This window comes from Amblyomma americanum, chromosome 1 (genome assembly GCF_052857255.1).
Source record: "Amblyomma americanum isolate KBUSLIRL-KWMA chromosome 1, ASM5285725v1, whole genome shotgun sequence".
Taxonomy (NCBI): Eukaryota; Metazoa; Arthropoda; class Arachnida; order Ixodida; family Ixodidae; genus Amblyomma; species Amblyomma americanum.
This window is the reverse complement of record NC_135497.1, coordinates 163,910,046-163,931,038: the sequence shown is the minus strand read 5'-3', so window position 1 is coordinate 163,931,038 and position 20,993 is coordinate 163,910,046. Positions and strand designations below refer to the sequence as shown.

Below are 20,993 nucleotides of genomic sequence, written 5' to 3'. Positions count from 1 at the left end.
AATCATGTAGGGGATCCCGTACGTAGCTTACAAGTCGAAAAATTTAAATGGAAATCAGTGGCTAATTACAAAGTACAAAGTGTGAAAGACCTACGGATGAATACATTGATGTTCGAAGGAGTAAACCCACCTAAATTTTTGGTGCGCATTTTGTTCATGGCAATAGAAAAATAATTCAAACCTAAATGCCTCTCTTCTACTCTTTTAGTTTCGGTTTCAACAGTTGAGTGTTGAATGTGTCGTCAAAGTTTCGTTTATGCCACGCAAGGCATAAGAAAACTGCGATATAATCGTTGCTTCGTCATATTATTTTACGACCACCCAAAATACGGCCTGTCTCAATAACTGGGAAAACAATGAATGAATAAACTGCGATTGTATAGCAGTTCTTGCGCGGCTTACGTGACCTAAACACAACTTTAATGGCACAGAGCTGTTAAAAAACGAAACCGGAACAACATGAAACAAATTTTGTTTTAAATTACTAGGCGATCGTAGGCGAATGCCATGTGATGATGTATAGCGCCCTCTTTCGCATTTATGAAGTACAGGTCCCTGATGCAAGACAATCGTAGATTACATTTGCGTTCTCGTTGATGAAGACTTAATTATCTGTAGCATAGTTGATAAGAAGAAGAAAATCTTATTTTATAGTAGCTTGCTGGACCAGTTGGTGCATGGTACCAGGTAGAAAAACCAGCGGAAGAGGACGCGTACACAATAGAAGGAATTCACACGGAATTCAACGCCAGCTTCGTCCGTGTGAATTCCTTCTATTGTGTACGCGTTCTCTTCTGCTGGTTTTCTACCGGGTGTCGTGAGTTCTTTGCATGGAAGGTAGGAAGACTCTTCAGCCATTGAGTGCGTTAAACGTGTCCTTCAGCGCCTCGTCGTTTGCGTGTCGTCTGCTTTTGGCGTGCACAAATAAGGCTAGAAAAGTACAGTATTGTGCGTTTTTATCGTGAAGACTTTCAAAAGTTTCCCCGCCTCAAACGCTGGCCCATTTGCGATGAAACTGCACACAGAGCTTTCGCATTATGGTAACTTTTGTATCGTAGTAAGTTTGACAACAGTACTTACTTAGTTGAGGCGTGCATGATGCGAAAACGTAATCGTCTACGCAGTGATCGGCGAACCAAAACCCGCAGGCCACGTTTTTTCGCTGACTGGCGCAGGGGCGAAATCTGTTTTCGGCAGTCGAAAGCGTCACGACAAGGCCGCCGAGGCGAGCGTTGCAAGAAGCGCGGGCCCTTTGAATATACCGTTCTGCCCGTTTCGTCTGCTTCAACTGTAGCGCTTACAACATTTTCGCCTAATTGAGCGGGAAAAAATATCACAACTGATTTAACGAGGCTTTACCTTTCAAAGAATATTGTTTGCAATGCTCGTCTCGACGGCCTTGTTGTAACGCTTTCCACTGGAAAAACAGAAGGAACAACTGCCGCCCTTCAGCGAAAAAACGTCCTCTGCGGGTTTTGGTTCGCCGATCTCTACGTAGACGATTACGTTTTCGCATCATGCACGGCTCATCTTGATAAGTACCGTTGTTATAATTGCTACGATACAAGTTGCTACGATACAAAAGTTACAATAACACGTAAGCTCTGTGTGCAGTTTCACCGCAAATAAGCCAGCGGTTGAGGCGGGGAAATTTTTGCAATTCTTCACGATAAAAACGCACAATACTGTATAAATCAACCCTGTCTACGTACCATAAGCGTGTGCACACTTACGTGCGCGAAACTCCAGTATTCTGCGGGACGTTACGCAATTCGCACATTTAATTCAGCGTATGCAAGCGGAGACGCAATGAGAAGATTAATCTAGTGGCGCCATCTAATTGTTAAAAAAGAAACTTTTTTATCAGCAGATTGACGCTTTTTTAAGCCAGGAAGCTGTAGAATTGTCACTCTAAATAAAGCATAATCCAAATTTATCGCTCATACATTTTTGTTATAGGCGAGATGAGACGAAGCGAAAGCCCGGCGTGACATTAAGGCTAGTGAACGTACTGAAAACGGCAGTAAAAACGACGAACCCAGTCCAAAGTTACGGGTTCTGCATCGAAGGGCGCCCCTGTTTTGGGAACGATATTTTAGCGTAATGCAAGAGTCACGCACGCTAAACTCCGAAAATGGCGTGCATAACACGAGCGTACGGTAAGGCTCTATTTGAAATAGCGTTGGACACCTGTACACGACGAAACACGAAGCATGGGCAGTATCGATATCTATCTTTCGATATTGTGATGAAAGTGCCAGAGTATCGGCTTCTAAAATACATTTTTAGTGTATCGTGTATTTTAACCATACTCGACATTAAAAAAAGAGTGTGCAGAAGATATTGAGACTGCTAGCTGTGAGTCAGACTTTGGCCGGGTGGCGTTCGCTCAGGCGGAAGTGAGCAACAGAGGGAAGAATTAGGAAGAGATAAAATGCCAATCTTGTTGGCCCGGTAAGTCGACTTTCTTCCTACTTTCAATTTTTTGGTGACCCTCGGTGTTAGAAGGGACGAAAGGCAGGCTCACCGTTATGGTACAAAAAACTCCTCTTCACCGCTGTTTCAAGTTGCGGTGGTTGCCAGCAGAAAGGGAAGACTTTCACAAGCTTCATGCTCAGGAGCTTGCAGGACGTTTGTTATTTGCCCTGTAAGCACGATAAAGGTCAGGCACTCTCGCACACGCGGGTCACTTTTGTCTTCAGCGCTGACAGCGTCAAATGCATCAGCTCACGCGTTCCTTTCCTTTGGAGGACCAACACTACAACAAGCAGGAGCTTTCAAGAGGCGATTTTGAAACTTGAGTTTCTTAACTACACATCGAAGATTCTCGAGTAGGCGTGACTGTGATTCAATCTCATCCGTTGATAAAAGGCACCTTCATAATATACAACACGGTGGCGTGCTCGTGTGCTCCTGAAGAGAGGATTTTTTGACTGGCTTCGCTTAAAGCTCGGCCGCATTGCGGTGGTCTTTAGCCTGCACGTTTCTGCCCCATAGGTGAGTGCCGGTAAGATACAGCTGTTGTATATTTTTCTCTTAAGGTATATTGGCAAACTGCCATTAATGATCTGATATAACCTGCCGTATGCGCTCCACCCCATTCTTATTCTTCTAGTTATTTCCCTCTCATGATTCGGATAAGCGATCACTACCTGCCCTAAGTAGACGGGTTCCTTTACCAGTTCCGGTACTTCGCTACGAATTGTGAAGGGCTGTTCCCTTGAGAGACTGTTGAACATTACTTTGGTTTTCTGCATGTCAATTTGTAGACCCATCGTTGTGTACTGCCTCTCTAGCTCATTGGTCATGCTCTGCAGCTCATTTTTTTTGTGACTTGGCAACGCAGTGTCGTTAGCGAATCGCTAACTACTTAGGTATTCTCCATTAACTCTTATCCCCAACTGTTCCCGATGCAGTTCTCGGAACACCTCCTGTAAACAGGCGGTGAATAGAATTTGCGAGATCATGACTCCCTGCCTGACACCCTTCCTTATTGGAACTTTATTGCTGAATTTAAGGAGGACTATGGTAGGTGTGCAGTCGTTATAGAAATGATCAAGTATTTTCACATAAGACTATTCTACGCTCTGATTCCGCAATGCCTGCATGACTGCGGTTTCCACTGAGTCAAATGCTTTCCTGTATAAATGAAGGCTATATGTAGGGGCTGATTATATTCTGCGCACTTCTCTATGACCTGATTCTTTAACGTTAACTTTAACGTGACTGGCTGGTTGTTCAGTACGAAAGGTATAGTAGGCTTTACGTTCGACAGAGGACGCTGCATAATATTGCATAGTTGTTTCGGCGTTTAAAATGAAGTACGTGATAGCTTACACTATGATCAGCAGGAGACCGCGCCAAGATAAATGGGCGCGACTATTAGGGAGGGAAAAAATGATTCCTTTTGATAGCCAAGCTAGCGGTTATTCGGGGGCGCTCATTACGCGAGTAAATACGGCAATTCCCAACGGTTAGAAGAAGCACTCTACCGGTTGGTCTAAAGACGCAAACGGAGAAATTTTAAGCTCAGGCCGTGGTATCTCCACCGACGGATAGAGGCCGTTCCATGCATATAACTCAATGCGCATGTGCCGAAAACTGGACGAAGGCGCTCAACAGCCGCGACTGACCACAGGATCACAGAGGGTATGCAAATTGTATACTTATATGGCAGCTGGCCGCGCACGCGGACAGTGCCAGGTGGACAGTTTGCACGACCAGACAGCAATATCATACTATACGTCAAGAAAATAGGCCTTATTCATTAAAAGTTTGAGCGTACCTTCAATTAGAAGTGTATTTAGCATGAAGTTACTTTGGACCCACTATATTAAGATGCAGGTCAAGAAGGCAGCGGCAGACACCCCTCAAAGGAGGCCCTCCAGCCAATGGCGTCGACCGGTTGTCATGACATCGCGTTAAATCCCATGTCACAGACGCACTTGCCAGCAACCTGCGATTTCAGACACCTTTGCGGCAATGCTGCAGAGGCTAGGCAAGAAAGGGACCGAGACGGTCCTCTGTCCCCTTGCCATGTGGAGTGGGCTTCTCAGCGATAGCGACCCTGTACCCTCTCTAGTTTCCCCCTTCACTAAGGCTCCTTTATTTCTACCCTTCACCCCCTCGGTACCTCTAGCGCGAACAGCCCGAACAACGAACAACACACTCCTCACGTCACGGGGACAAAGGACCCTCTCTTTTGCTTTCCTGCATAGACTCTGCTGTATTTTATCAACCGCGAAGTCATGCGAATCGGTCGACGCCATTGGCTGGAAGGCTTCCTTTGAGGGGCATCTGCCGCTTCGTTCTTGAGTTGTATCCGACTGTAGGTAGAATATTTTAAGCCCGTTATTCTTAGTGGTGCGGGCTGGGACACATTTTTCTTGTTTTTTTTTGTCCCAATATAATCTATGTATGCAGAATTGTGCAGGCAGGGGCTACTACTGTTAATTTTTTATTTCGCCCCACCCTTATGCATCTGCGTAGAATTAACAGAGGATGACTCACTGTCCATGAATGAAACAGCCAGTTGTCGACCTTGTTGGGCTTCGACCAAAAAAGTCCAGTTTTTTTTTTTGTGAGTGCTCTGTTGAGGTGCTGGGATCACGGTAGGAAACCAAGCATTGCTGGCTTGTGCTTTTATGTCGAGCTTCGCAAGAGATAGTGGCGCGACATTCAGTGCCCATGAGAGGGGCGTGAAACAAATTTAATCGAAACCGCTGCCTCTCTATCTTTTTTTTTCAGACCCTGCGGGTTGTTTTTTCCGTATCAGGGCCTGGGGCAGCACACACACACGGGGCATGGACAGTCATACTAAGCACCATGTTAATTCTTATTCTGCTAGTTTTTTCACTAATCACGCGCACAACCTGGACTCATTTCTTATTGGGTAAATAGCTTGTGTATATTACCTCTCCCCCTATCCTCGCTTCCTGTCCTCTCACCTCTTTCGTTTCATTTCTGCATTCTGCCTGCTATAATTTATTTCCGCTGCCCCAGCTCAGGTGCTTGAGCGTCTATGGCAGATGCCGGGGCTAGCCATAATCTTTTCCTTCCTTTTTATTATTATTTTAATAAAAACCTCTTACTACTACTACTTTTTTTTTCGCCCACCCAAGCGCAGAGGGCTCTCAGTATTAAACAGTTCAACACCTCGGAGCCGTGAAAAGTATCGAGCCCGCACGAGAAGGGAAAAAGCTAAGAGCGGAGTGGGAGCGCGGCAGCTTGAAGCAATGGTCCCACCCCGACGCAGATATCGCTTCATGAAGCTTTTATTTCCCTTAATTTTCACTGGCGCACTTGTGTGCCTCTCGTGCAAACGATGTGGCGAAATTTTGTATTTCGTATTCTCTTGTGCAACTCGTGATCAAAAAGGGAGTTTAAAGATGAGAAGATAAACAGACCAAAGGTCCCCCAAGAGTGTCGCAGAGTCTATTTTCTTTCCAAATCAAATTAAGTCCGCTCCGAAATCGCTCAGTGTTACTTACAGAGGCAAGGGTCCCATAATCAGAAGCCTGTACTGGCACTCTGGATACATCATTAATACAAATCAAGAAATAATAGCAGCGAATTCAGCGGATTGGTTGCAGCATATGAAAATGTAACGACATCTAAAACAAAGCAGGAATGGAGTTAAACTTCACAGAGGCAATACTACCAAAATTATTCAGAAGCGAAAAGATAGAAAAACATCCGTTTTGCTACAGAAAGAACGTTAGCTTTTTTTTTAATGATGTTTTCAGTGAAAATGGCAATATGCTTGGCAATGTGTTCTTATTGAATTGGCCGCAAATAATGAGGTCACTATCTCGTAATTAATATAGACTTTTGGAAGTAGAGAACTGTTTCTATCTGCAACCTGAGAAGAATTGTTGTTTGTCTGCATATTGGGATTGGTAAAATGGAAATGTTCTATTAGCTTAAAGAAAATAATCTTAAGCTGATAATGAAAAGAAATGGTAGTGAACTGGTAGAGTGTTCTCATGTGACAAGGAATGAGCAGCAGTAGAGAATGACCTGCATGGTTATAATGAGGATGGCCTGTTTTTGTAAATGACGCAGAGATAAAACGTGGCAGTGGAGCTTCCCGGTGCAACAATACCGTAAGGCCGTAAGTGTGGTGACGGTGTACGAATTCGTAATATAAGGATAACAGTATGTGAGTAGGAAAAATGGACGACGTTTAATGAGTGATGCAACGCCAGACAAAGATTTTTTCTTCATTTGAGCGATGCGGGTGGAGAATATTAAGAGTGGAATCCAAAATAACGCCGAGAAAACTGCTGTAATTAGATGCTGAAATAATACTAAAATGAAAGATGAGGGGAGGGGGAAGTTAAAGCAGGTACGCAGGGAAGGGCTTTGGAGTAAATTTAAAAACCTTAAATTTAATTTTAGAGGTTTGAATAATTGTCTGATTATCGAGACACCATGTCGTTAACTTGCTCATTACGGTACTCAGTTCAAAAATTAGATCGCTATTGGACTCGATATATAACTAGATGGCAATATCATCCTCGTATAAAATACAGTGGCATCGAGTAATCCAATCAAATTATGAACATACCGGGCGTCCCAATTAAATGCTAATAACTTTTTAAAAAGTATAGAAAAAGACGGAGCCTCGTGCACAAACAGGCGCACCCGCGGCCAAACGCAATGAGTTACGTCTGATAAGTACAAAAAGAAGAAATTTCGCAATCAGGAAGACAAAGCAATGAAACTTTAGACGTCATTCTTACGACAGTTTCTCTGAGAAGCCATACTTGTGAAGATAACGGACGGCTCGAGTGCGCATATTGTTCCCTGTTCTCTACAACACAGAATGTTTCTGATCAATCACACATTGATAATGCTGGTTCTAGTGCCTTCATGTGGCGAAACAGACGGGCACACCTGCAAGCCAGGCAGAGGCGATTTCGCGGTTTTCCTAGTTCTGTTTTTGATGGATAGTTCGATTATGTTCCTTTGCTAGCGTATTGATGAAGTGGCCTTTTGTCCGACACATTTTTTACGCAAGACAGAGGTATCCCGTATACTACGCCGGCTGCTATATTGCGCAGTGATTGGAATCCACGTTGGGCAGTGTTTTCTTTCTCGCCTGAAACATGTCGTCATAGTCTCCTCAGTTTCAAAGAGCAGAAAAGGCTAGAGAGACACCGTGTCTCTCGGCTATTTTCTCCATTTTGCGTGCAACTTTATGCACCTGCAGCGTTACTTTCTACCTTAATATTTCTGGTGTTTCTGGCGATAAAGGAAGCACCATGTGCAGTGCAAAACATGAGCATAGCTACGCATTAAGATTCGCTGTCGGCGGAGTATACGAGATACCACTGCTTCATGGGGAAAGTAGAAAAGAGGCCAGCTGCATCCGTAATGAAAAGGCCAGTTGCATCCGTAACAACAACAAAAAAAAAAGAATTGCTTGACCCGTGTTCTTACTGTGTAGTTGGCTCAAATCTTCATGGCTTTTCAAAAAGTAAATATGGACTATCTATCAAGAACGGCTTGGGAACAAGGAAATCGCGAATCTGCTCACTCACTGTCGGTGACTTGAGATGGTGCCTCGTGGTTTTACTGCGTAAGTCTGTGAAGCGGAAGTAGCAAGTACAAGCAGATTACTGTGACGTATCGACTCGCAATTCGGCACTAACAAATCAGAGGCTGGACTTCACGTTCGGCACATCGTGACAATCCAGCGTCGAAATACTGGCCGCTAATAACGCACAGAATTTAACGTCGGAACAATTTTTGATACTGCTCTCGATTTGCTGTAACCAGAACCAGCACTGTTACGAGGTAATCCTGACGACAGGCACGGACGAAATCATCGGTTACATACAAGTTGGTTGGTGCAGAACTCAAACGAACTTTTCACTGCGCGAACTTGCTCTTAAAGCAAACAAAACGGCCGTTGGCGACAGCAACAATTAAGTGCACTACGCGGTCGTCGAGATTACAATTCCCGTCACTCCTGGCCGCGCTCCATTTAAATATGACTGCGAACATTCAGGGTAAGGTGCCCAAAATACCGAGAACAATACTTCCTGAAATTCGTAGAAGTTGACGCGCGTGCTAATGGCCCTTCTATAGTAGGATACAACTTGAAAAAAAAAAGGGGGGGGGGGGTTAACACTGGGCCACGGTCCGCGGCGTCCTTTACTACTCCGCTGGCCAACAACAAAATAAACGAAATCAGCTGCTTAATGTTTGACTATAATAAGCAAGACAGGTATAAGAAAATATTGAGCTTGTCACTTTTTTCTTGCGATTAGGTTCTTGTTTAGGTAACAAGAAAAGTTGTGACAACGGGCTACTTTTTTTGTTGTAGAGAAATTGTGTGCGGCGGTCCTTAATGTGGGAGGTGCTTCACTGCAGATATAAGTCGTAACCGTGACTATGGAGAGATCTGGTCTGGTCTCGCGCCGTCAGTAGAAAATAATAAGGCCTCCCCAGGTAGCACCAAACATCACTATAGGAATGTTACGCAAGTTTCAGTAATGCTACATGTTCCACTGTAAAGTTACTTTAACGTTAAACATTAACATATAACATTCATGGTAGAGATACTTGACACTCACAATTTGAACAAGGGAGAGGAAAGGCTCAGGGTGCTGGCCAACGTTTCGACGGGAGGGCTTCTCTTCGTTTGGGCACCCTAAGGCTTTTCCCTCCCTTGTTCACTTTGAGAACATATAACGTTGTAAGTTATATAGAAGACTCTAACCGCTCTAAACAAACATTGTTTTAATAAAGTCTTCTAATATTAGAGTCATAACAATGTTAGAGTCATAGCAATAAAAAAACATGACAAATATATTTTGAGCACTCATTTCCAGAACTTTTCCCGCGTTTCTACAGTAAAGATGTTTTCCATCTAGCAGTACTTTGCAACCACCTCTATCAGATAGTACTCGCCATAGATTGTTTGCACAACCCCACTATTTCGCCATAAACTTTTCTTATTAACCATTCGCCACTATCATACATGGGACATCCCTCTTTAATGGGTATACAAGCTTGACTCCATGATATTTGTTCGGAGGTGAGTGAATACGAGCGGCATGTTAAGACCGTTTACAGCGCGCAGTTCTTCCGTTTGAGACCAGATGGCGCCACAGGTACGCTAGGAACGCGGTGCCATTACGGGCCTGGTAAGTCACCACCGTGTACGCCTAGACGCAGCAGTGGAAACATCGTGGGCGGCTGCCGAATGTGTTCAATTTCTACGAATATGTGCAAAGGCCGAGGAATTGTGGATTGCAAGAATTGCGAGACAGAGTTAAAGGTGCGGAAGCGATCGTTTGCGACCATCACGGAACCGAACTGCACAAGGACGTACGGCCCCTGTCGCGCCCGTTCGGTATGCGCCCTTTCCAAACGGATGAACGCAACAAACACGTTCGCCAACGCTAGATAGCCAGTATAGAAAGAAAGGTTTCGATCTTGGAAAATATGCGGTGGTAAGTGCAGTACATAGCAATATGGACAAGCTGTTCCGCCACCGAAACCGTCACTTCGTGCTTTCAGATTCTGTGCAGTTGCGCATGCGTGTGTAGCGAGACCCGACTTCTCGTAAGTTACGGTGTGCGGCCATGAGTAAAAGGAGCGTTCGAGGACGAATTAGGAACGAAAAAGAAAGATTACTTACGCTCCTACATACCGCTACTGCAGATTATGCAGTGCACAGTCGCGCGAGCGGGCAACGCTTACCGTCAGTCCGTGTATTATAAGACGTCTTGGTGCTGCTGTTGGACTTAGGTACAAGAGGCGCGGTTTTCGTGGACCATATTCGGAATAAAGGATTTGCGTTACGGCTGGTGTGCTGGGTTGTTCTCACTTCCTCGCGGTCAATGCGAGACAGTCACTAAAAGTGACTCCGCAGGTCAGCACTCAGAGTGAAGTTGATTACTTTCCACCAAGGAGACCTCGAGCATTTTCATGTCAGCATATTGAGCGTAGAGCGTACCATAGTTTTATATGTGAGGCTGACATAACCGTAAAGTTCGTGAAGCATTAACGCGTTTCCATGCGCGCATTCTAACGATAATATCGCGGAATCCTTGGAAACGCACGCCAGCTCGTGAAGACTGCTTTTTGCATGGTAGCTGCGACCATGATAGTTAATATTTGTGTGCCTATTTATTTTTGTCGCCTTTCTGTTTTTAACAAAGCAGTAGAAAATATTTTAGGTTTCCTAAGCACTGCTAACAGGTTCTAAACGAATGCGTACGACGTGCATGCGAGCGTTTGAGCGGTGTCTGCATGCATGTACACAACACGACAACGACCTGCGCTGCCGCAGGAGCATTAAACCTTGCCGTTTTAGATAATAACAATAAAAAAACATTCAGCAAACCCTTCAGCGGATGCGAAGACAAGCATTCAGGCGATCCAACCCTTGGCTCGAAAAGGGAGAGCTGAGCGGCTCTCCGCGACATGAAGCCCGATCACGTTTTCACGCCTCACGTGATAAAATTAGGGATCTCACATGTCCTTTTAAGCTTTGGCCAAACCATAGTGCCGTCTGCCCACTCCTTTACAACAGTATCAGTCGAAACACTGCCTCTCGGAACCGAACTATCAGACGTAGCAGCCGTCGCGAAAAAGCGCGCGCCGAGCAGTCAGGAGGCGTGTAATGGCGGCGTGATCACGTGATCAAAGATGGCAGCCTCCATGATACGGCGCTGTAAAGCCTGCATAGTGGAGCTGAAGTGTCGCCCTCTTTGCTGGTTCTTGATTGCTTGCACAACCCCACTATTTCGCCATAAACTTTTCTTATTAACCATTCGCCACTATCATACATGGGACATCCCTCTGTAATGGGTATACAAGCTTGACTCCATGGCATTTGTTCGGAGGTGAGTGAATACGAGCGGCAGCTGCAGTGTCACCCTCTTCGCTGCTTCTTACAAAGCGTTGTAACTTTTGTGCCGTCACAATTGGCGGTCCTGCATGCCTGTGCAGGGCTACTTCACCATTTTCGAGAATGTTACATGCATGTTACATTTATGTTATTGACATGTTCACTAACGTTAGGGGAAGATTATGCTGACGTTTATGTTTAACATTACAATAACGTTAGAAAAAAGGATTGAAGCGGATTGAAATAACATTTAACTGTTAGAAAAATGTGGCATTATTTTAATGTTTCGGTGCTACGTGGAACGTGCCGGTGGAGATAAACTAAGAACATGATAAATGTTCAATGACGTTTCATGTTCCATGAACGTCATCGAATATTGAACATGGAACGTCAGCGAAGACAACAAAGCTTTGCGGCATTGTCCCCCTCTTAAAAAGCACCAGTCCAATTCTTAGGACAAAACAAAAGGAATCAAAGAAAGAAACAGAAACTGGGCACTGGTGTTCATTAGCCGCCGTAGAGCGGTTTCAAACGCATATGTGCATGACTTCTGGTCATGTGCAGCGCCGCTCGGAGGCTGTCGCTACATCATGAATGCCTTCGTAATCGTACTCCCCCAGTCACAGAACTGTCCCGTATGGCCCAAAATAACCCCGTAATAGTTTTTTCCCTAAATGCTCTTCGACGGTTTGGTGTCTAAGCTCACACACGATCACCGGACTTATACTGCTTTTTACACCCATGCATATTGTATAAGGAGAATGCACAGGCTTTACAGTGGCCGCATTTTGTTGTACATGGAGCATGGCGAAAGTCCACCGCGCTTGTCTGATCGGCTTATTGCCACTTGCTGCAGCCTGCACTGCTGAAGGTGCGCGCTGTACAACAAAATTGCGCCGTGACGTCTCGTGAATACCCTGCTGATCAGCCAGCTTTCTTGGCTGAGGGGATTGTGTGGGGGAACTTAATCTTCAACTCCTTCCTGGTCTACAAGCGCAGCCCAGTGCCCATTGTGGCAGCGCCCATCGTCCATTTTTTGAAAAGGTCGTAGAACCTCCAATACGTAGGTTCTATACTTCACCACCAACAAATTTGCAAAAAAACCTCACCAGTTTGTGTAGCGAGATCTTCAACTTTAATTTCCATCAAGTACGATGTAATTCTTCCGTTGCATATTTCTATTTTTGGTTATGGACCTTCTCATTTCTTTGCTTGTTTCGTACGTCACTCGTTTGTTAGTAAAGCTGATGACGGCGAGCTGAAGCTTAGTTGGCAGTAACGATTGCGTGTCCTCTCGTTTGTTTCGCGGGTGCCTTGAGCTGACCCTGTCATTCCAAAAAGTAAAAAATGAAACGCCAACTAACCAAGCGCATGACGCCCTTGTGAACCTCAATTTGCCCTCGTGAACTTCAAAGGGATGGACTGCGGACTACTAAATCCCCGGAGTGCTGGCTGCGCGCGCCGATTATCGACGAGTTAGGCACGGACGCTGCATGGGCGCTCGAGTTTCTGCAGGCACCGAGAGGCAGCAAGAGCAGCCGGCACGAGAGGAGGTAGCTATGGCGCGAGAATCAACTCAGAATTCGTGACGTTGTCTCATTTTACCAGCGAAACTGGCATTCAGCAACTTCTTCAAAAAAAAGCTTTGATTGGGGCTGGTCCCAGTTATCTTCCCATGCGATCTGTCTATTCTACGCCTAAAACGCCGCCTCTTTATACTCTGATATAGCTCGTAATAAAATTACAACTGAATTCTATCTTTTTTCCGAGGCACTGCGGGATTCCGGGCACTGATGTTTAGAAATGCGCGCGTGGTGTGTGGGGCACTTGTTGTGGACGTGCCCAGCGACGGCTGCTATCAGAAAACGGCTCCTCAGGGAGGTGGGCCTGCGGTGGAACCGCGAAAGTGACTACGTGAAGTGGACTATGGACAACCGTTTCATTAGCAACCTGTGCGACTACCTCAGCGCAACGGTTCTTCACTCCTTCTTTTAACTTTCAATCCCGTGAATTCCTCCCCCCCCCCTTCCTTTTTCAGCTTAAGCCTCATGGCACACTTCTCGAATAAAAAAAAATGCGCGCGTTACTTTAACCTATTCTCTCTGCATGCATTTGCTCTCAAACTTTAGAACTGCAGTCAATTAAAAGCGAGCATGAAGTTCGACATTTTACGGTCACCACTGACTGGATTGGCCGCAGAACGAAAAGCGTTTGATTCGTGGTACAGTGAAATCCAGCAGCACCAGTTCGGCTGCGAGCCACGCAGTCTCGGCTCCGGCCACTTCACGCAAGTCGTCCGGAAGGCCAGCACCGAGCTCGGCACTGCTCGAGAAGCGCGCACGGCCACCGGCAAGCTCCTGGTTGTGGCCAACTACAACCCGGCCGGCAACCTCATCGGCAGCTTCGCTCAGAACGTGCCTCCGCCCAAGAAGTGAGCGAGCCGCGCCACGACGACTACAAGGCCCTGTGTCGGCCGCGTGTACAGCACGGGCACCGTCGCGCGCAACGGGCTTGCGTGCGTGTAAATAGTTTCGGCTGCAAACACCAGCTGCCACATACCTCGACCCCCTCACCTTAAGGAAGAAGAGGACGCCGAACTCCCCCCACCACCTCCTTAGTTCCCCTCATTTCTGCCGCAAGATTGAAACCTGCTTAGCGCAGAAATAAAGACGTATAGAAAAAAAAAACAGGACTGCGCATTTTTTGCCGTTACGTCAATCGGGGGTACGGAATTTTCTTGCGTCTAGCCGTATTATTCGACCACCAAAAGAAGCTGTAGCTTCAAAAATTGTCGACGTGAGCGGGAGAGAGGACCACACGTCTGTGTTGTGACGAAGGAGTCTGCTTTGGTGGGCAGCGTTCCGCTGACTATGTAAGATAATACTATGCAGATAAGATAAGGCTTGGGAAAAATAGAAGGAGATTAGGCACGAGGGTACAAGTTGGGGGTGTAGCTGTATGCATGATGCTTGCAGGGTATGGTGAAAGCGTGCAGTAACCTTATGAAAATATTCTCTGCTTGAAAAGCAGTAAGCAGCGAAAAATAACAGGATATAATTATATAGTGCTTCAGCGTGTGATATAATGAAATGCATCTATTTTAAATCACCAGCGCAAGGCTATTTACCAACAAAAATGCGCGCTTGTTATATATATATATATATATATATATATATATATATATATATATTATATATATATATATATATATATATATATATATATATATATATATATATATATATATATATATATATGGCATGGTATCTGCCTGAAAAAACTCCCAAGATCTCAAGCTGTGCTTGCGATGCCGTCGTCTTTGTCACGTACCCGCGTTCACGCGCGTTAAACTGGCAGTCTTCCATGCTGTAGTTTGAAAGTGTCGTCTTCATACCCTTTCATCAGCGCGCGTGGAAACGTCGTCAGACGAGCATGCCAAAAACCGCACAAAATGGCGGGAGGTTAGAAGCAGTGAAATTCAGAAGACCCAGTGCTATCGCAATGTCATCGAATAAGGGTAATTAAGCGACCTACAAACGTACCTTGTTGTGAGTCTATTCTGTATTTAACACTTACTGTAATTGTCTTGGTAAACGCTACTGCATTGTTTTCTAAATATTATTGGCGTACATTAGTTTTTGTACACAGACACAACAACGAGCTGTCTCATTTGAGCAGTGCATATAGATAACAATTAAATGTTATAAGTGCAGGTCACATGCATGCATGCAGTGCGTTCCAGTAGAGTGATATTTTGGCGCTCAACTCGTAACTGTCTCGGTTTTGTTTCACGTATTAGCTCAAACAACACTTCACACACGTACAGGTGAGATGGAAATAAATGGGAACAGAGCGGGGCCTAGGCGCTCCACTGTTCGCATTTCTTTTCATCGCGGTGTTACTTCGGTGGTAGGAAGAAGACGCTAGAGTCGCCCGTCAGTCATTCTATGATGACTCTAACATATCGTTTTCGTGCCACCCAGGTAAAAGCGCGATCAAAAGAAATTCAAAGAGCGGAGCGCCTATGCTCCGCTCTGTTCGCATTTCTTTCCACGCGATAGTACACGCAAAACAATATAAGCATGTATAGCTTTCGTCCAGTAGTGCCTTCAGGGCTTGTCTATGTGTTTATTACTCGGTAATAACGCCAGAAGTTGCTGACATAAAAAAATAACTCGAAATTTAAAACGACTGATAGTGAGGAAGTGTCGATGATGTGAGTGCGAGGGAGGGCCAGCAAATTTTTGGAATTGAGGATGAGGGTTAGGGAGGGCCATGGACTCAAAATTGAAGGTGCGGGAAGTAGTAATAATAATAATTGGTTTTTGGAGGGAAAGGAAAAGGCGCAGTATCTGTCTCATATATCGTTGGACACCTGAACCGCGCCGTAAGGGAAGGGTAAAGGAGGGAGTGAAAGAAGAAAGGAAGAGAGAGGTGCCGTAGTGGAGGGCTCCGGAATAATTTCGACCACCTGGGGGATCTTTAACGTGCACTGAAATCGCACAGCACACGGGCGCCTTAGCGTTTTTCCTCCATAAAAACGCAGCCGCCGTGGTCGGGTTTGAACCCGGGAACTCCGGATCAGTAGTCGAGCGCCCTAACCACTGAGCCACCGCGGCGGGGCGAAGGTGAGGGAAGAAAAGTAAAACATGAGGGCATTTGCCACATCTGGTTAGACCACACGGCTACAGAACAGCGCGGAGTGATACACCACTCTTTTATTGAAGTAAAACATGAGGGCATTTGCCCACATCTGGTTAGACCACACGGCTACAGAACAGCGCGGAGTGATACACCACTCTTTTATTGAAGTAAAACATGAGGGCATTTGCCCACATCTGGTTAGACCACACGGCCACAGAACAGCGCGGAGTGATACACCACTCTTTTATTGAAGTAAAACATGAGGGCATTTGCCCACATCTGGTTAGACCACACGGCCACAGAACAGCGCGGAGTGATACACCACTCTTTTATTGAAGTAAAACATGAGGGCATTTGCCCACATCTGGTTAGACCACACGGCCACAGAACAGCGCGGAGTGATACACCACTCTTTTATTGAAGTAAAACATGAGGCATTTGCCCACATCTGGTTAGACCACACGAGCCACAGAACAGCGCGGAGTGATACACCACTCTTTTATTGAATTATATATATTTTTTGCGCACTACTTCCACATTTTGTACAGAATGAGACAGATACTGCGCCATTTCCTTTCCAAAAAAACAAATTATTATTAACAAGATTGGGGTTACCCAACGCTCGCGACGCCGTCATACCCCGCAGTTTTGTGCCGTATCTCTTAGTACTCAGCGCTAAAAAGTCTGCTGATTCAGCTATCATATTTAGGCAGAGTGTCCTTGAAATCCAACAATGAAGGGCCGGGCACTGCAATAAGAATCGATGGCCTCAAGAAGCTGCAATAAACTGTTAATTGAAATAAACTTTCTCGCCGCTTTACACGGCGACGCCTCCACCGGTTATCCTTTCCCTCACGGCGCGGTTGAGGCGTGCACTGAGAAGTGAGAGAGTTACTGCGCCATTTACTTTCCTCAAAAAGCCGCATTCTTTTTATCTCTTATGCTGCCTCGATAGAACATCCCTTTGGTAGGGTGGCGACACTGATCGTGGCCCCGCCGCGGTGGCTCAGTGGTTAGGGCGCTCGACTACTGATCCGAGTTCCCGGGTTCGAACCCGACCGCGGCGGCTGCGTTTTTATGGAGGAAAAACGCTAAGGCGCCGTGTGCTGTGCGATGTCAGAGCACGTTAAAGATCCCCAGGTGGTCGAAATTATTCCGGAGCCCTCCACTACGGACCTATTCGTTCCTTTCTTCTTTTCACTCCCTCCTTTATTCCTTCCCTTAAGGCGCGGTTCAGGTGTCCAACGATATATGAGACAGATACTGCGCCATTTCCATTCCACCAAAAACCAATTATTATTATTACACTGATCGTTCGATCGTTCGTTCGCCTTGAGGTTTCACACTACTCACACATTACGTCTGAGCAAATATGTTAGTGTAAAAGAAAAAAAATATTTTCTTTTCTGCGACAGGTCAGCATCAGAAAAGTGAAACTCGTCGCGTCAAGTATATAGAGCGGAGGAATAGAAAATCTTGCTCCTCACCGACGAAAAGGATGGGCTTGTAGTTCTGCAAGGATTTTCGCCTTTCTAAACTTGTCTCGCGGCCGATGTCTTTCTTTTTTTAGCTTGAAGCTGTGAAGCATCCATGCCTGTGGAGAAGAAATACTACGGTCTATTTAAGGGCTGTTTAGAATCATAGATTTTCTTGGCTGTCCGCCGGAACCAGCCATAGAAAACGCTCCCGAGGCATCAGTGTTTTTCTGGAAAATCGTAACGCGTTACTAAAAACCAAAAAGAAAAGACTGCATTCCACTAATCACCTACAACCTGTACACTCGGCACCTATCCCACGTAGTAGATGCAATCACCTTCAAGGAACGTAGTTCCCTTTTCATGCAAGTGTTCGAACAAAAATTATGTTTAGCCTCTGGCGCAAGTAGACATGGTGAGCAACGATGAAGAAATACGATGAGGATCGAAAAGGAAACAAGGTGTTACTGGCACGGTGCTTCTGTACTGAAGGTTGAAACCTTTCGGGACAGCGGGCCGCACGACAGTACATTGCGGGCGCGTGTTTCAGGCTCCTTCAGCATAATGGGATGACGGTAAATGGAATAAAAATGAAATAAACAACAGTTCGAAAAGAATTGAGAGCAAGAACACATGTTCGCACGTTCGCACGCGCGCACACACACATTAAAGCGGACTCAGAGCCTCAATAAGGAAGCCCCGAAGTGACACACACACACACACACACACACACACACACACACACACACACACACACACACACACACACACACACACACACACACACACACACACACACACACACACACACGCACACGCACACACGCACACATATATGCAAGCACACAGGGAGCCAGAAGTTTAGTGAGCTGCTTTCCAATGCGAACCACATATCACAAATTGCATATTGTCGTTCTCGATTAGCCAGTGTGATACATGTTTGAATAGCGCTGTATGCAGTATCTTTCGGATGAAGGCGTTGCACGAGGCAAGTTGGTTTGAATTAATGCAGTCAGTCTCCTTGTGCTTACAAGAGGAGCATGGCAGGGGTTGAATGTAAACAAACAAACAAATGGCCACGCTGTCGCATTTTTAAAGGCATATTCTGCCGAGCTTGCAATGTTGTGTTCGTCTGCGGTGTGCACATTGCAAATATGCATAAACTGCCACTGCAAAAAAAAAGAACGCTTTTGAAACCCGGGTAACTAGATTACATGTGACTCGGTTATTGGCATACTACTACCTAAGATGTTGAAATCCAGAAGAGGAAATTTATGACATAAGACTCTCTCAAGGCGCGTGAGAATATGGCAAAGCTTCCTGTGTAATCTACGTTTTATTTTGAATGGTTCATGGCGATTTAACGTCCAAAGCGACTCAGGCAATGAGGGGACGCGTTAGTGAAGGGCTCCGGAAACATCGACCAGCCGGGGTTCTTAGACTCGGGCTTACATCGCGCAGTACACGCGTCTCTAGAATTTCGCCTCCATCGAAATACGACTGCCGCATGCTGGAATCGAACCCACGTCTTCCGGATTGTTCTACGATTTTTCCTGAATATTAAAGCAGGGAAGCAATACATAACATTTGTCCGTAAGGGTGCGAGACTGAGTTCATTTATAATGATGCGTTTAACACTGAAATCATTTGTCCAGCACCCCTTCGAAATAGTCTCCCTTACAGTCTATACACAGCTTCCAACGCTTCTTGAGGTCTGGGAAACAGTTCAAAAACGCTTCTTTTGGCAGGACTGTCAGCTCCTTTGTCGTGGTGCCTTGAATGGTCTCCACGCTCCCCATCCAGCGACCTTTTAGGGCTCTCTTCACACGAGGAATCAGGAAAAAATCGCATGAGGAGAGGTGAGGCCAGTATGGCGCGTGGGGAATTACTACTAAGGCTAACAACCCGACGCCAACACGCCTGCTGTGGGAATTTATTTTCATCGTGCTTTTACCTCGGTGGTACGAAAAAGACGTTAGAGTAGTCCTAGAATGTATCATGGACGAGTCTAGGGTCTTTTTGCTATCACCGAAGAAAAAGCGTGGTGAAAAGAAGTTGAAACAGCGGAGCGTGTTGGCGCCGGGTTGTTCGCGTTTCTTTCCATCGAGGTAGTGCAGTAATGCAGTGCTTGGCGAGAAATTTTGTCACACTGAGAGCACTTTGCGGACTTGCATTATCGTGGAGAAGGCTCCATTGTGCAGATGCCCATAAGTCAGGGCGATGGCGTCGCAGCTAGTGCATCACGCATGTGTTGGAGCACGCGGATATAAAACTCCTGATCCACCGTCTGCACTTGTGGGACTAACTCGTGTTGTATGACGCCTCAGGCATCGACAAAAACTATCAGCATCGTCTTTGTTTCGGTCTTCTGTCGCCGCACCTTTCTCGACGCCGGAGAGCTTGTGGACCGCCATTCGGCGTTCTGCCTCTTTGTTTGAGGATGGTATTGAAATCACCATGCTTCGTCTTTAGCAATAATGCTGTCGACGAATGTAGCATCCTTCTCTGCCTCGGAGAGCAAATCAGCGCTCACTGATGCCCGCGTGTCCATCTGGTCCTGTGTGAGGGAGTGCGGCACAAGTCTGGCATTCAGCTTTTGTTTCCCCAAGTTCTCACGCAAAATTTGGTGGCATGTTGTCTTTTATAATGTCGAGAGCATCTGACTGCATGTTGACTGTTATGGTGCGGTCTTGCTGTGCGATTTCCCTGATCCGAGCAACGCTGTTTAGAGAACTTCAACTCCTAGATGGCTAGTTTTCTTCAACCTGTTGCAACTAATAACCCTAGAAGAGTGCCGTTTATCATGCAATGGAACTGCGCTGGGATTATAAGTCGATTAGCAGAACTAAAATTGTTCTTGAAAGAGACCTGTGTTCCAGTACTGGCCCTCTCGGAGGCTGGCTTGCCAAGCGGGAGGTCTTTGCCGGGATACGTCACCCACAAGAATTGCAGCATAAAGTCTTATCCCGCAGGAAGTGCCGTCCTTTACATACGAAGGGAGATTCCTCATGTGGCTTTGAACGTCACCAATCTTTGCACCGACAGTATTGAGGTAGTGGCTGTGAGGATTCGGCTCGCCTTCCGAACTCAGTCCATTGCATCAGTATACGTGTCCCCGCGGAAGAAGGCCGATATGGCTTTGTTCCTCCAGCAACTTTGTGACCACTGTCCAGCACCCAGAATCATCTGCGGTGACTTCAATGCCCACCACCCTGCCTGGGGTGACAGGAACACAGATCCTCGCGGACGCCAACTTGTAGAAGTCATCGACAGTTTGGACCTGTGCGTGACCAATGACGGAAGTCCCACTTTCTTTCGGCCTCCAACCTCACCCACATCCATAGACCTAACCTTACATTCACCTGACGTCCGTGTGCAGCGGTCAACTAGAGCTGACCGAATGGGAAGTTATCACTACCCGATATTTGTGTTTACTGCCGACTTCCATCTGCGTGGTCCTAAAATTTGCCATGTTGTTAATTGGGACAAATACAAGGAGCACTTAG

At 45.9% G+C, this 20,993-nt stretch overlaps 1 protein-coding gene and 1 pseudogene across 1 annotated transcript in view; both read left to right on the top strand.

Moving 5' to 3' along the window:
* The window catches only part of LOC144136777 (uncharacterized), an 88,733-nt gene that overhangs the window by 16,387 nt on the left and 51,353 nt on the right, over positions 1–20,993 (top strand). The gene's annotated exons all lie outside the window — the stretch shown is intronic.
* LOC144136772 (Golgi-associated plant pathogenesis-related protein 1 pseudogene) lies at positions 13,507–14,053 on the top strand (annotated as a pseudogene).